General features: G+C 47.0%; 1 protein-coding gene across 16 annotated transcripts in view; it reads right to left on the bottom strand.

The window, feature by feature from the left end:
- The window catches only part of Sgms1 (sphingomyelin synthase 1), a 323,387-nt gene extending 314,588 nt beyond the window's left edge, over positions 1-8,799 (bottom strand). For 8 of the 16 annotated variants that reach the window (XM_029565807.1, XM_029565796.1, XM_029565809.1 and 5 more), the window contains exon 1: positions 8,666-8,799. The gene's annotated coding sequence lies outside the window, so the exon portion shown is untranslated. Of the gene's footprint in view, positions 1-7,230; positions 7,427-7,702; positions 7,906-8,588; positions 8,636-8,665 lie in introns of those variants that run through there. The other 8 variants (XM_029565797.1, XM_029565795.1, XM_029565803.1 and 5 more) reach the window with 4 other exon arrangements.
- Positions 8,800-11,976: the final 3,177 nt, after the last annotated feature.

Genomic DNA, 11,976 nt, shown 5'->3' with positions numbered 1-11,976 from the left:
ACACCACCCAACAACCCACACAAAAAAAAAAAAAAAAAAAAGAAAAAAAAAAAAAGGGCCCTTTTTTCAAAAAAAAAAAAAAAAAAAAAAAAGACTGAGGCATTTCATTCCCCGGTAATTTGTTACTGTCAGAAAGCAGACTGACACACTTTGTACTAGGCACTCAGTGCCTTACAAACGCTGGCTTACATCATTCTCACAACATCCTGGAACAAAGCTACGTAGTCCATGTTCTCAGGCACCATACTAAAAGTCAGAGAGCTACCAGTCATCTATCTATCTGCTAGCCACTTATCACTAATGACCAGCACACTGATTTTAAGACACTGGAATCCAGACACAGGGGCTAGCAAGATGGCTCAGCAGGTAATGCTGTTTCCCACTAAGTCTGACAGAGTTCAATCACCAGAAACTACAGTAGTGGAAGGCAAGAGCCAGCTCTGGCAAGTTATCTTCTGATCTCCATTCATATACTGTGGTGCACCCACGTGAACACGCACATACACAATACATACATACATATTTCTAAAAAACGTAACCTACAACACCTACTTCCATGAAGTTCAAAACTAAGTCCTCGAGGCCACCAACAAAAATGTTAATTACACTTGGTTTCTCCTGCCTACTCACTCTTCCCTACTCTAACTACCCCCCAAGTCAAATGAAAACTCACAGAGCAGGATTTCTCTCTTCCCATAATTCCCCTAGCACTGCACCACTTAACCCTAATTATATACCATCTGTCACACAGAGTTCTCTAATTGTTTCTTGTATATTAGTTGTATATTCCTCCCCACTCAACTGTAAAATTCCTTGGAAGTAGTCATACTTTCTGCGAAAGTAGGCAGAGGCACAGGCTCACATATGAAGATCTAGAGGGCTGCATACATCAGCTGGCTCCTTTGCTTTCCTGACACTTCTTTGTCATAAATCCTTAGAAGCAGATGAAAGTATGAAGTTACTATTTAAAGCCAGTGTTAGGGGAGCTGTGACATGCACATTCCCTGAGCAACAGCTCCATTTCCAGATCTGTACCCTGAAAGTCTCCTGCACTGTCTCTGTGTAAGCATTCCACAGCATCACAGGGAAGGTGTTATTACCCTGGCTGGAGGAAGGAGGAGTTTAGGGTTGTGAAGAGGGGAGGGGGAATAACTTGACCAGTGACCACTCAAGTCAGGCAAATGATGGAAGGAAATTGTTAAAGACCTGTCCCAAAAGCCCTTACTCTGTCTATACCTGTAAGGTAGGCACAAGCTTCTAATCATGGCTTAAATATGTAATATCCCCACAGGCACATGTGTTGAATACTTGGTCCCCAGCTGCTGGTGCTATTATTGAAGCGTCTGGAAACTTTGAGAAGTGGGCCACAGCTGGAAGAAGTAGGTCACTGGGGGCCAGTCCTTGGGGACCTTGTCCCTGAACCTTTCTTGTCTTTTCTCTGCTTCCTGTTCACCATGATGAGAACCTCCTGCTCCAAGCAATCATGGACTGAATATTCTCACACCATGACTACAAATCTCTCCTCTCTCAAGCTGTTTCTGTAAGGTGTTTGGTCACAACAGAAAAGCAACTATTAATAATATCACATCTAAACTCAAATTCTCCTTAAAACAACATATTGCCTCTGTTTTGTTTTGTTTTGTTTTAAGTTACCATGGTAGCTGGAGAGATGGCTCAGCAGTTAAGAGCCCTGACTGCTCTTGCAGAGGACCCAGATTCTGTTCCCAGCATCCACATGATGACTAACAACCATCTTAACTCAGTTCCAAGAGACCTGAGGCCCTCCACAGGCATCACATGACACAGGTGCACCTACCTACATGCAGGCAATACATTTCTATACATGAAAAAATAAATTAATTAAAGTTTTTTTAAAAGCTAAGCTAAGACCATAGCTTAGTAACAGAGCAAGTGTTTAGCATGAACAACCCTTGAGTTCAAGTCCTGGCAGCAGAAAGGAGGGAAAAAAGTTACTATAACAAAGGAAATTGTAAACTCTGTTTAAATGCTATTTTTTTTAAAAATGTAAGGGACTATATTTGTAATAAAATTACAGTATCAAAATAGAAAAGATGTCAACTCTCCCCATGAAACTATACTCCAATGCAATGTAATCACATTTCCTAGACTTTATTGGGAACTTAAGCAGCATTCCAAAATGTATACAGAAGAGTTCAGATTCAAAGATAATCAAGCCAACACCTAAAAAGAACAAAAGGGGGTCTCATCCTGCCATGTAAAACACAGTACAAAGTTCTAATAAATAAGAATTTGGCACAGAAACTGACAAAGAACTGGAACAGAACAGAGAACAAAACAACAGACCCCTATGAAGAATGTCAAAATCAGTAGGCTGAGCTTGAGGGAACAGAGTTTGGGTTTGGGGTGATAGAGTTCTGGAGTTAGACAGTGGGGATGTTGACATAACAATGTGAATGCATATTATGTCACTGAGTTACACAAAAACTGAGTATATGATAAACTATATATTCTGTCATAACTCAAAAGAAAGAAATTTTCCATATTATATCATAATTTAAAAGGAAAATATGGGCTGCAGAGATGGCTCAGAGATTAAGAGCACTGGCTGCTCTTGCAAATGACCCAGGTTCAGTTCCCAGCACCCACATGGCAGCTAACAACCATCCAAAATTCCAGTTCCAGGAGATCTGACACCCTCTGTGGTGGGCACTGCATGACACAGGTGCATGTACATACATGCAGACAATACACTCATACACATAAAAAGTATAATAAAATGGGAAATATTTTAAAGGCTGGATAAACGGCTCAGGTTTAAGAACGTTTACTGCTCTTGTAGAGGACCAAAGTTCAGTTCCCACCACCCACATACGGCCACTCACAATCACATGCAACACCACCTTCAGGGAATGCAACACCCTTTCTGGCCTTTGTGGGTACCTGTACTCATGTGCACATACCCACATACAGACATACACACATAAAAATAATAAAATTTTGAAAGGAAATTATTTTAAAAATCAGATCTTGAATGAAAGGAACCAGACACCAAAAAGTACCATACAATATCTCCTATTTGTGTAAAATTCTAGAAATGCAAGCTATAGTGATTGCCTGAGCCTTGGTATAAAAGGGTCTGACTACAAATGGGCCCAAGGAAAGATCTGGGATAATAATTCAATTCACTATGACTCGCATAAATTCGCATTAAAACAATGAGAGCCCATTATCTAGTCACAAAACACTGGTAAAATTACAGAGTGGCTAATGTCGAACACAAATGACCCTTCTGCAAGCCATGTGGAAGAACAAACCAACTTAGCAGCCCTGAGAGTAATTCGGCAGCGTCTGGTAAAAGAGGTATTCTAGTACTTTATTTCCCAGCCACCCAAACCAGGGTCCTGAGTGTAGACCTCTAGAGCAGTGGTTCTCAAATTTTCCCATGCATCAGAATCTCCAAGATAGGCATGTTAAAACACAGATTCATGGGGTCTGCCCCCCCAGGGTTTCTGATTCAGAAAGTCTAGACTCTACATCGCTAACAAGTTCCCAGGTAATGCTGGTGGGGACCACTCTTCCAACACTACTATCCTGGAGATAGATCCTCTCATGGAGATCACTGAGAGAATGCAATCAGCATTTCAGTACAGCGTTGTCTGTGATAACAGGATGGAGGTGAGATAAGCTTCCACCCATAGGAAGTGGATAAGTAAAAGTAGTAGATCCTTTATATGTGTACGTCAGAATACCAGGTACCTTAATACAAAGGTAAGCCCACATGAACACTGCTCTAACAAAATGTTGCAAGAAATTCTTTCAACTCTCATGAATGGCAGAATGTTTCCACGACAAGTTTTGGGGTTTGGGGTTGCTTTGCTTTTGCAGTACTGAGGGTGGAACACAGAACCTTGTACATGCTAAGCAGGCACTCTACCACTGATTCACATCCTCAGCCCCATTTATGCAAATTTAAGAAAACACACAAAGTAACTCAACATCTTTAACAAAGATACATACACACTCAAGAAATTCCCTAATATGTGAGTGAAGGCTCCTCCGCAATGAAGGGGATGGACTGGGAATGGAGAAAACAGACAAGGGGCTTTGTACAGTGACAGGATGTGGTGCCAACAATTGGTCACATCTAAAAGGAAAAGAACTGGTCACATCTAAAAGGAAAAGAACACCTAAGTTCTGTGCATCTTCACTCACCTGCTTTGGCTTGAAACACTTGCTTCACTTTAAGTCCTCCCCCCACCCCTACCCCCAGCAGCTTTGCATCATTAAAGCATCCAGCTAGCCACTGAGAGTGGAGGGAATTCTTTCTGAAATAAGCATGGGGTAATTTCAACCCCTCAGAATCCAACATGCCACTGAGACCTAGTTTTCCCTCTGAAAGATTAAAAAGCTGGAATTCTTAGCTTTGGGCAAAGGAGGCGTGTATCTAGATGTGTCTGACTCCCTTCTTTGCCAGTGTGTGACTCTCTAGAGATCTCTGTGTATGTGTGTCTCAGTACTTGTATGTCTACATTTGTGTATGGTGTGTCTGTATGTGGAGATAAAAACTCTGGGTGAGACAAGGCATTCTAGCAGACAGTGAGTCACACCTGTTCACCAGCCATTCAATTTGGTTTTACTGAAACCAGAAGTAGCAGCCACAGATAGAAAACCAAACAATCTTCCTGCCCACAGGACTTGTGTTCTCTTCCTCTTTATCACACTCCCCCTACCTCACATCCAAATGAACTGATAAAACATTATCTTCTTACATTAGCTACCCTAATTAAGGTCACAAACTTTTCAGAGTAATTCTTGGAATGTAGTAGAAGATAATAAAAAATAATTTATATTCTTTTCTTTTTTATTTTATTTTATTTTTTTCCTGACCAAGAACCTTTAACAGAAGAGCTCAAATAGTTAAAGGTCAGGCACACCAAGAAAGTGCTTCTAAAAGAGGCTGTTGTGATTACTGCTATCCCCCCAAACTGGCAAAAACAAAGCCGTCTATCATCTGTCATGCCCCCACAGAATGTTGGCCAGTGTTCTGCAGAGCCACTGAACGGTTAGCTCTAGAAAGCAGTAGGGAAGCATGTAGGTCCATCTGAAAATACGTCACCACTGATCAAATTTATGTAAAAACAAGAAGTACAACAGATCCCTCAGGCAGCAAAGTAATCAGGCACATGCCAAGAAAGTATGTCTTTGGAGGGGAAGAAGGAACAGCAGGACGGAACAGACATGAAGGGCAGAAGAGGGGCACCATTCCAACCCCCAGCAAAGAGTGGGGCTTTTGTCCTCACAGCGCAAAAAATTCACACTGGTTACTCCCTAATGATTTCAATTTTCTATAGGAGCACTTTTCATTGGATAATAAAATGTCTGGAATCCTACAGTTGTCCTGAAATGCTTAATGGGAATGAAGCTTTGTCAATTAAAACACATAGGATATGCATCAGGAGTACTTTTTAGTTAAAAAACTAAATTCTGACAGTTACTAACATACGAGTCCTTTAGACTGTCACGAGCTAGCCAGCCCATTCTTCTAGCTGAAGTGTAGGATCTGCAACAAGTTGAAACAAACGATTTAACAAGAAAAAGAAATGAGTCTTTGAAATAAAACTGATATTTATCTTCAACACAAGGCAATTATATTTTATGGAAACACAAATGTCTTTAAGTGTCCAATGCACATAATGTTGTCTTGTCTTTATTCTAAAATTGGTGGGAGAGAACCCATTTACAGAGGTAAAAACAGATGAGAAAAAACATGAATACTAGCACTGTTCTATCTAAAGAATTTTTTAAATGTCAGCTGAATACGTATTTAATGAGTACTACAAGTCAGGCACTATGCAAGATGCTACTGACTCTCCAATGAGGAAGACACTTTCAACAAACGTGTGCCTTTAATTACATAATCTGTATCTTAAATTAATAATCATGCAAAGAAAGTTCCCAGATATTTGAGGTAGCTCAGTATCAGTGAAGAGTTGCAGAAAAATATCACTATTTTACTAAAAATAAAATGTTCTGATATCTGAAGCAGAAATAGAGGGAAAGGGGTTCTGAGGAATAGCTACCTAAACTGTGTGGTAGAGGGGCCACCTCCTGCTACCCAGCAGGTCTAAGATGGAGAGACTGTGCTGAACAGTTTAAGAGAACAGGAAGCAAGAAAAGGAGAGTTGTATGCAGAAGGAGGTTCCCCCAAAGCTAGGCATAGCCAACAGCAGGCACGGGCTCTGCAGCTTGCTCCCCTGGTTGCTCAGCCAAGGCAGGCTCCGGAGCTGGAAAGCTGCCACCTGCTGAATCACCAAATAGCCCTGGGTTTCCCTTAAAGCACTGACCATGTAGGCACCCTTCCCCCGCCGGTTTCTCCCACGGACACTCGGACCAATGAAACGTCTGGCCCTCTCCCCTGCTTCACAGACCCAAGCAGCTGCCCAAGCCCAGAACATCTGGGCGGCCCCAAGGCAACTTCCACCACAATGTCAGTCTCTCTCCTTCCTGTTCACTCAGCCCCTCCGATGTTAACACGCCCCCCAACCCCCAGTTCCAGAAGACACAGGAGTTCGCAGCACACCAAGACAGGCATTCACCGCTTCCACAAGCAGGGAGCCAACCAGAAACACCACCAATCTCAAAGCAAAATAATGTGTCCAAGCCGCTTAAAGGTCCAGAAAGGTAAATTTCAGGAGAGCTAAGACAGAAGGCAGGCCTCAGAACACAGAAAATAAACTTCCCGGCAGAAAGCAGCCCTCTGTGTTGGTTCTCTAAGTGTGCCCCGCTGAACTCTGTCCTGTCTGAAGGTGAAATGATACATCCGAAAAACACCTGCCCGGATTCTCCAGGCTCACTGTCCGCAGCATCCTTCCCGGATTTCAACTCGGATTTCAACTCCCGACAGTCAAAAGGGAACAAGCGTTAACCACAACACGCCAGGATGAATCCGTTAGCTGGACCAGAGGACCGAGCACCAGAGCAAGGCACAGCCCAGCCGCGGGTGGGTTAGGACAGGGGCAGAGGCAGCTGCTGCTGTCGCAGCTTTGCCCTTGACAAGTCGGCAGCGATCGCGCGGACCCCCTCATCCTCCAGGCATCCAGGTCCGCGCTGCGCGGATGGCCCCTGCAGGCCTTAGCCTTCAACACCCCCACGCGGCGCGGACACGCGGGGTCTCCGAAGCGCCGCGAGCCGGGGGCTGTTACGCGGCCTGCGGAGGAGGGGCTCGCTCCTCCGGGAAGTGGGTCCCACCTGTTATGTCGTTGGGGACACCGAGGAGCCGCGCAGAGGGGAATCCCAAAGCCTGGAGCGCCTGGACCTCTGCGGTCAGGCCAGGAGGTGACAACTGTCACGCCGCGCCCGGCTGTGGGGGTGGGGCTGCTCTCCAGCCCTGCCGCTGTCCACTCGCCCCAATGTGACACCAGGCAGCTTTCCAGCCCGCACGCAGCACCTGGGAAAGGTGCCCACTGCCGCCTCCGCCTTTCTCCCCGCCCCAAGTTGGCCGGGCAGTCCGCCGGCGGCCCGCCCCCTCGGAGCCGGGATCCGGCGGCCGAGCGCTCCCCCGGGCCCACCCCCACGAGCGGCGCCGGGACCCCGGGTACACGCGACACCGCGGGCTGCTCACGCCCCCTCGCCCCACCGCCCTCCAACCCGAGGCTCCCGGAGGTCAGGCCCTACCGGCGACTCTCGCTCCACCCCGCCCCGCCCCCGCCCCGCGACTCACTTGCACGCAAGTCGTGGCCGCTGCCGGAATTCCTTCCACTCGCCGAGCCCCCCGCCGCGGAACGAAACCCTGGTCCCGGCCGCGTGCGGGCTCCGCACCCCGATCCCGCGCTCTCGCGGGCTGGCCCAGCACCGAGGACCCAGCGGCGCCCGGCCAGCCCTCCCCGCTCGCGTCCGGCCCGCAGCCAGCCGCTGCCCCGGCCGCCGCCGAGCTGGGGAGAACGCTTCCGACTTGCGAGGCGCGGGGCTGCGGAGCATGCCCAGTCCGCGGCTGAGCCCGCCCGGCTTCCCGCGCGACGCAAGTCCGCGGCTCCGGGTGTTCGCGGCGGCCAGGGGGGGGCGGGGGTGCGGGGCGGGGGGGGGAGCGCCGGGCTCGGGCCGGACCGGGGCTGACTCGGTGGGGCGGAGGCCGGGGTTGGGTCCTTGTTGGTCTACTTGCAAGCACTGGGAAACCGGAGAGATCGGCGCTTCCCGGACGACCTGGAGGGCTCAGCTGGCATAATCTTTAGGAGGCCGGACCGGAGCCGGGTTTTATCGTCGGGGATCAGAAGCCTGATTCGGGGCCAGCGGGAGAGTGAAGCGGCTGAAGCCGGAAGCAGAGGACGCAAACTCAGCCTTGACCGCAGTTTGCGAACTCCACTGGGGTTTTCTTCCGAAAAAACTGCGACACTTGGGACTGACTTGATTGATCATTTAAAAGATGAGTGGCCCTCAAACTCTGCGCAACGTTTTCCAACCTCTAATCCATACACTCCCATCTTCCTCCCCCGAAAATCAAGGTGCTGCTGCGGCGCCCCAAATCCCGCAGCGCCAGGCAGCCCCGGGAACTCTACCCGGGGCGGAAAGTCAGGGCAGCGTGGCCACCCAGCCCGGGCCCCACCTCCTACCGCTGCTTGGAGTTGCGGTGAAAACCCGGAGAGCGCGGCGGCGGGTCCGGAGCACTGCGCATGCCCACTAGCCCCACCTGGTGCGGGTCGCCGGGAGATTTCCTCCCGCTCGCGAAGTGGAACCCCAGGGCCCGGGCGGGGATCCGGCTCGCGGCCTTCCAGGCTTGTCCGCGAGGCGCAGCAGTGGCAGAGCCGCCCGCACGGTGCTGCCCGCGGGGAGGGACTCGGAGGGATGGAGATGGGGAGCGGCCGGTCTACGCGACACGTGACTGTCCACGGTGCCCGAGGCAGCCATCTTCTGCGGAGCCCGGCCGCGGGCGAGGAACTGGTCCTAGAGCCCGCGGGGCGAGACCCCACCTCCTCCCCGCCGGGCTCGGCCTCCGCCCCCACCTGCTGTCGCCCGGAGGACCGGCTATCCTGGGGCCAAAGCCTAAGGGTTGCGAAATTGAGAGCAGACCTCCTCGGGCGAGGGCCTCTGCCTTTCTCTGGGGGCGGAAGTTGGAGAGAAGTTCCCGTTCCCAAGGCCGGGGCACCGCACCTTCAGCTGTCTCGCTCTTCTGACCCATTCCCCGCAGGAAACTCGGTGTGGTGGGGACGTCCGGACAGAGGCCATCGCTCTTCCTGCCTTGCTGGTGTGCAGCTTGGATGATTGTCAGTCACTGGGGTCCCTGTTAACCTCGAGACCCTGTCGCCTTCTCATCACTTGAGAATTCCTTAGGAAGGCACATTCTGAACCCCACCTAGACTGCGGAATCAGAAATGCTACTGTTGGGGTCCTACCTGAAATCTGATTAACAAGCACTCCAAGTGCTTCTGATGGAAGCTTTCCTAAACTTAGAGACCCATTTTCATGTGAGTCATTGAAAATTGCTTTGCCCCTTGCGGGTTTCTATGATCCGGTCCTCTTCAGCATATCCAGCTTCTTCACCCTGAGCATACTACCCGGCTCCTCTCAAAGAGATTAAGAAAAGGTGCATCTGTCACATACTGTTTTAAAATGACAACTGGTATTCAGTTGAGCTGAGTGTCTTGAGTTGTACTGGGAGCAAGGAAGTGTCTGTGAGTCATAGTAGCCCCACAGGGTTTTTAAATCGGTTTGCACCTAAAAGGTAAAAGGAAAGCTTGCTGTCTTGTGTTTTAGATGCTGGAAAACTGCTATCTGCTTTCAGTACTACTCTGCAAAATGTGCTGTCAATTTTGCACTTCCTACAAACAAGGTCAAAGTAGGCACAGGTGTAGACAAGTCAAGGATTAAAACTCACCCTTCCCACATACGTAAAGATGAATTAAAGTTTGCAGAATAGTGACAGTTTGTGAATCTTGTATCTAAGATGTTAGAGAGTTGGTTTTGTTTTCCTTTTTCCTATATATTCGAAATGTATTAAAAACAAGGCAACAAATGGTTTTCTATGAGTAATTTTATCATGATACATAACACATGAAAAAGCATGGTATAAAAGTGCGTCCACTTCAGTTTCATAAAGTACTTCTGAGGAAAAACACATGTAAATTCGCCATACATACAAACAGAACCATAAATAAGTCCAGGAAGAAAAAATCTGAAGAAAAATCACAAAAGCAGTAAAAGTAAATTCTGTATGACATTTATAAGAGAGACTTAGGAGTTGGTGTCCTTTGAAATTAAATTTAGTTATGGTCCTTAAGGCACAACAACAACAACAAAAAGATAACTTTCTGAGTGGTTCAGTGAGCCATAAAGAATCTTAACAGCCCATTTCTTATCAAAATTGTGATAAGGAATACATTGTTTAATGAAAATTTTTAGGATTCTCAAGTACATGGACTAGCATAGATTATATTGCTGTCAGAACAACTATGAAACAAAAATGAATCACCTCCAAGTCACAATCTGTTATTAAAATATCATGTTAAAAATAGTACCAAGGAAAAAAAATAATACCAAGAACAAATACTGAGGCAAACACTTCACTTGCCAAAATGACTATTTGGAAGTTGGTGGACTGTTTCCAAAGATTAGTAATCTAATAACATTGTGGAACAAAAATGTGGTCTTTATCCAGTTGACCTGTAAGCCATACCCACCACTTAACAAACCATAGCCAAAGTCTACACAGTGCTCCAAGATCAAGGAGGCTTCAGTGTGCAGCCATGGAAATGTGTCTCTGTGGAAGAATCCAGAGCCACATAGCCCAAGTAACTGGAGCAAGACTTCACAAGCATTCTCAGCCCTTTAAATGCATCTGGCCAACCTGCAACCTGATTTCTAAACCCAAGCTGGGTGGTGGGGAGAGTTGCCCAAGATAAGGCTGTTTCCAAGTATTTGGCCTGAGGAAAAGAACGCTTTAAACTTGTCCCCTGTGTTCCTTCCTGTGTCCCTACCCAAGATTCCTAACTTCACTCATTGCTGTCTTCTCCTATTGGTCAACAAAAAACTGGAATTATTTGACCATACTTGGCTAGATAGAGGATGCAGCAGACTCAGGAAAAAGAACTAGAAGACTAACAGGAACTGAGGAACACTCCCAGGCTCTCCCCTGTAATTCTGTTTAGTCACAGTCCCTTGCGGTCCTACTTTTTCCGCTTTCAGTTCATACAGCATGAAGCAACCACTGTCAAGTGTATTTATCTCTTACAGAAACGGGCAAGACAAACCTTGCCTGCATTTCTTAACACACACACACACACACACACACACACACACACACTCACACACCCATCTACTTGAGTCTAATTTCCCTTGACTACTTCATTGAAGACTACTATTGTTTCAAGATCCATCTCCAATTTCACTTTGTGCATAAAAATCATCTTTCCCTACATATTAAATGTCATAGAAGGGGGACTGGAGAGATGGCTCAGCGGTTAAGAGCACTAACTATTCTTGCAAAAGATCTGGGTTCGAATCCTAGCACCCACATGGCAGCTAACAACCATCTCTAACCCCAGTTCCAGCGCCCTCTTCTGTCCTTCACAGGCACTGCATGACACAGGTGCACTTAACATACACAAAATAAAAATTAATTAACTGCCATAGAAGGATATGTATTTATCTCTGACCTTTTGAGGTACATAGCAAATAACTTGGCACCAAGTAGCCCATAGTAAATACTTTTTGAACTATAACTTAAGATTGTCTTTTCTGTTTTCACTTCTCCGTGCTGTACTTTGGTAATGTCTTTTTTAAAATGTCTTTGTTATGTTATCCTTTGCTACCTAGCAACCTTCACAATTTGACACATATGCTTTAAAGCAATTTCCAAATTCAGTATTTATGGCTGGTCACTAACCAGGATAAGATGAGTGGATGGCTTCTACAGAATGTGGCACCTGTTGGCAGACAGGCTATACCACCATCTAAACCACCATTTAACTTGTGACTTTTCAAATAATCAGTGCATAACTCGAG

The sequence above is a fragment of the Nannospalax galili genome, unplaced genomic scaffold (genome assembly GCF_000622305.1).
Source record: "Nannospalax galili isolate Female #2095 unplaced genomic scaffold, S.galili_v1.0 scaffold498, whole genome shotgun sequence".
Classification (NCBI taxonomy): Eukaryota; Metazoa; Chordata; class Mammalia; order Rodentia; family Spalacidae; genus Nannospalax; species Nannospalax galili.
The sequence above is the reverse complement of the archived record's forward strand: the minus strand, read 5'-3'. Positions and strand labels throughout refer to the sequence as shown.